Raw genomic sequence first — 5,079 nt, 5'->3', positions numbered from 1 at the left:
TTAGTCATTACAAAAGAGCTTTGTTTTTTGGTTTCATTTCTGAGAGTTTATTTAGGCCAGTCCTACTAGCAGTGTCAATTTCTGATAGTTAGATCATATCAAAATCATATTAAATTGAAAAACTATACAGAAAATAAAGTTTCTGATATAAATCTTATGACTGAAAATAGAAAACTACCGATAGTTCTTTTCTTTTTTTTTTCCTGCCAGAAAAGCTTCCTTTGTTTGCTTTAAAAAGAGCTCACATTACTAGAGGAATCAAGATATCATCATGGCAAATTACCAAAGTAACCTCACATTTTATTAAGGTCTCTTGCATTAATGGATGCATGGGTTTCATTGTTGAAGGAGAGATTAGTCATTACAAAAAGAAATTAGTTATACATTTTTGCGGAAAGCTACTATGGAAGCCAAAGAAGATTTGGTAAACTTGCAAAAAGAGCATAAACTTCAAGCCAAAAAAAAAAAAAAAACTTTTCTTGGGAGCCAATGATTCCACAAGACCAATACATTTTGTTAATAAAAAAAAGACCCTTTTAGAACAATAATAATAATAATAAACCCATGAAAAGCTCAGCTCGTAATCCTATTGCTAGTAACAAATAGAGAAAAAGAAATGCAAAACATCCACATTCACATTCAAAACATGTTCTCTTTCATTGTTCTTTTCAGCATTTTGTGGAGAAAAACAGAGCAATAAGATGAAAGATTTAAGACAACAGGAATAATTATAAAGCCAGATTACATTACCATGAAATGAGGAGTGGTTCTCTGAGGTAATTGTAAACGTTGATGATCAAGTTGTCGTTTGTAACGGCGTCGATCTGAGGCCCGGGAAATTGCCCATTAATCAAGATCCCCTGCAAACGACAACTAAAAAGGTTACTTCTTTTCTCACTTCCCAAAAGCAGAAAATGTAAACCAAAAAGAAATAGTTACTAAAATACCAAACAAACTCAAAGAAACAGAGTAAGTAAAGGCTTTATATAAAAACTACCTGTTGTTTGACACCAAGAGGGTAAATGTCACCATAAGTGACTTTCCAAGTAAGAAACCTATATGGGTTTTCACCATTAACTCCATTACCAAAGCAAAGCACCAAAACAATGAGGAAACTAAGAAAGCTCCAATCTTTCATTTTTTTTTCTTCTTCTTGTTGTTATGTATCAATAGACAAGTGAAAGAAAGATTTCTACAATGTACTTCACAAGTGATAGATCTAGTATAGAGAAGAGAGAGATGGTTCTGAGAACACCCTTGTGAAGAGAAGAAGAACCCAGATGAAGTTCTCAGTCCTCCTTCTCTCTCTCTCTCTCCCTCTCTAAATCTATCTTTTTTGTTTGTTGAAATCTCTGTATCTTTTTCTCTTCTTTTAATATGTATGTGGAATAGTGATTAGTCTGAACAAAGGTCAGTTTTTGTATGCAAGCGAGAGCGCAAAGGGAAATGGCTTGTGAGCTGTCAGTGAGTGGACTTTAATTGAGAGCCCGCCCGTTTGGTTCATGAATTAAAATTATGATATTAAAATTATTTTTTATTTATGTGTATTTTTTATAAGAGAAAATACTATAACGAATCATGAACCATGATTCGAATCAGAGAACGAATCCTCCAACCAAACAGGTTCTCAATCATGAGAACTAAAATCTGGTAGATGCCAGTCCAAAGCAGTCCAATCATAGACCGTGAAAATGCTAGGCACCGTTTATTTTGTTGATTCAAATGGTATAATAAAAAAAATTTATAAATAATTACATTTAATTTTTTTATTATAATAAAAATTTCTCATATAAAATTACATTTCAATTTAAATTAAAATTTTAAATTAACGAACTAAATAAATCCTTAATTAATTAAAAATCTACTGTGTCCTACGCCTACGTCGGTAGTTCTGGCTTAAACAAGTATTTTATATGAATTATATTCAAGCGATAAATATATCTTTTTTTATTTTCTTTTTAGATTACTCCACAATTTATTTTAATATTTCTATTTAATTAATATGTTATGTGGCGTTGAATTTAAAATAAAATGAGTAAAAATTAGGTATATTCTTTGAGTAGATCAAATTAAATTCTTTTTTTTAATTGGGAGGTTCTTAAATTTTCACAGAAATGAATATGAGATGGAATAACACATGACTTCACAAAAAAAAAATTTTTTTAATAGCCAAATATTATAAGATATGAGGAGCTATAAGACATGACGAGCTCAAAATGGGTGATAAGATAAAAGACGAGTCAATTTGTCGTTTGATGAATTCCTAGAGATCAGAGTTTTACTCTGCAGCTAAACAGTAAAGTGTAAATGAAGTTGAGATGAATTTTTTCAACTTTATTAATAGTTAGAGCGCGTTTGGTTGGAGGATTCGTTCCGAATCATAGTTTATGATTTACTATAGTATTTTCTCTCATAAAAAATACACATAAATTAAAAATAATTTTAATTTTATGGTTTTAATTCATGAACCAAACGGGCTATTAAACCCATAATTGTGTTTTTTCAATAAGCAAAACCCATCATTGATCAATTATTGTTGTGAGCAACATTACTTTCCACCCGTAGGGAACAAGGATGGTGGTAAAATGTAAAATGTAAACCATAGAAGAGATTGAGAAGAGTCCATTCCTCAGATGGCATTAATTAAATACACAGAAGAGGTGGTGATTGCCTTCCATGGGCCTTCAATTGAGAATGGTCCCCATTTCAGTCATGACAATATATCATTTACCTGTACACTCCGGCTGAATTGGTTGCGGAGACTAAGTTTAAGTGCACGTTTAATTTATAAGTTCAGAATCATATTTTAAAATTATTTTTAATTTATATATATTTTTTATAAGAAAAAACACTAAAATAAACACTAGTTTTAGATCTCTTTGGGCCCCTTGCTAGTTTTCAACATTAATGATCATTATGTTGCTAGCTCAGTTTTTATTTGTCCCGACTCCCGACTTTCCACCTTTCTTGTATATTATTGGGACCCCAAAATCAGTGATATGCGGCGAGATACCAGGTACCCAAAATAAACAAAAATGGCGCCTTGCTTTTAGGCATGAATCACTATTTTTATTAATTAATGATACGGTGAAATCAACCAGCGGGGATAGCTCAGTTGGGAGAGCGTCAGACTGAAGATCTGAAGGTCGCGTGTTCGATCCACGCTCACCGCAAATTTATTTTTTTGTCCTCTTTCAAATTTTCGTCGTTTTCTAGTCCTTGTGCCCTTTTCATGTTAAGCAATTCGTTGTTTCCCCCTCGTTACGTGTATCTTTTAGGAGATAATACATATATATATATATATGTTTTTTGAAGTAAAACTTAGGGGAATATATTATATATGTGTACTGTTAAAAGCCTTTTATTCTTCAGTTTTCTTACTTACTGTCGTTTCTAAATAAATCGTCGTTTCTTAGTCTTTGTCGTTTTCTGACAAAAAAAGAAAAACGCGTTATTTTCAATTCATAGTCTAACCTGGAAATCATTAAGCAAAAAAGAAACGACAACATATTTATTAGATAAAACTAGAAAAAGACGATGAGAAAGAAGAAGCATAAAAATCACTAAGCAACCATCAGCATATTCTCTAATAAACTAGTAACTCGCCAACTATCAGCATATACTCTGAAGTCTGACATACTTTCCAGCCAAAAAAATAAAAAATAAAAAACTTTAAGACATACTTAGATTTCATCTACCATAGCCATATTTAGACAAAATAAGAGCATAAGGAATTAGATAAATAACATACACCAATATCCTTAGTGAACAACGACTGATTTGCTGTTCAACAACAAAGAATATATCATCAACATATGGCTATTTATATCCACAAAACGTTTATCTAAATCCAATTTTAACCAAGAAAAAAAAAAAAAAGGAAACCCGTTTCCAGTATGTCAAAGAATAATGTAAGACTGATCAGCAAAGGACCATATGTGAGTAATTCGCATCTCATACATGCATACATACATACATATATATATATATATATGAGCTGTTTTACCCATTACTCTTTTTGTTTCTCCCAGTCAATTCTCATATTCATTTTCCCTTTTGATGTTGCAAAAGGTTGTACTGGACAATGGGATAGTAAAGCTTACCATAATGAAGCCACAAGGATACTTGACTAGTCTCACATATGGAGGAATGGACAATATCTTGGACTCCAAGTCAAGTGATGAGTCCAGCAGGGGGTAACCTTCAAAATCTAATAATAATCTTATATATGGAACAGTTCTAGCTAGTCTCATAGCTTTGGTTACTTAAATAATTTTATGTAAAATGCATAAATTAGAACAATACTAAAAAACACCAGTGACGTTCAACACCACACACTAATAGAAAGTGAGTCTCACACTATCAGTCGTACTATCTATTAGTCATAGTGTTCAACGTCCGTGGTGCCCTGAAGCATTAGAGAAATATATGTGACAATTCTTAATTTCATCACATAGTTTTTAGGAAACAGGAAATAAATTCATGTTTGGCTTAAAAATTCTTTTAACAAATTATGTGCAGATACTGGGATGCTAACTGGAGTTGGCCTGGAGGACAGGACAGATATCAATTGTATGTTTTTACTCTTTATACCCTGAAAACACAAATACACAAACATGTTATAATTAGTTAACTAGATTTCTTGTCGTATAACAGACTGAAAGGAGCTGAATATAGTGTGGTCAATAGGAGCAATGACCTAATAGAGGTTTCATTCAGGAATGCATATGATCCACCAACCAAGGGAAGCAAATTGCCACTTAGTGTGGACATAAGGTTTTGATAAAAACTGTTGTTCTTCTTTCTTTGGCTCTTTTAATCCCAAGTTTTGCTCAGTTGGTCTAGCTGATTGAGGAACTTGTGTAGGTACATATTGAGGAGTCGTGTCTCGGGCTTCTACTGCTACGCAATTTATGAGCGGCCTTCTGGATGCCGCGAATTTGACCTTGCGCAGACAAGGATGGCGTTTAAGTTGCGACCGGAGAAGTAGATTACCCACCTGTTATGTGTCCTATTTGGAGTCTCAACATTTTGCTTGTTTTATGTTCACGTTTATAACTGTGTCCCTTTATCACTTGT

General features: G+C 32.7%; 1 non-coding gene across 1 annotated transcript; it reads left to right on the top strand.

The window, feature by feature from the left end:
• The first annotated feature begins 3,100 nt into the window (after positions 1-3,100).
• On the top strand, positions 3,101-3,173 carry TRNAF-GAA. Its single transcript has one exon. It is a non-coding gene; the product is annotated as a tRNA-Phe (tRNA).
• Positions 3,174-5,079: the final 1,906 nt, after the last annotated feature.

The sequence above is a fragment of the Morus notabilis genome, unplaced genomic scaffold (genome assembly GCF_000414095.1).
Source record: "Morus notabilis unplaced genomic scaffold, ASM41409v2 Scaffold7149, whole genome shotgun sequence".
In the NCBI taxonomy this organism is placed as follows: Eukaryota; Viridiplantae; Streptophyta; class Magnoliopsida; order Rosales; family Moraceae; genus Morus; species Morus notabilis.
Note: the sequence above shows the minus strand (reverse complement) of the source record. Positions and strands in the feature narration are given on the sequence as shown.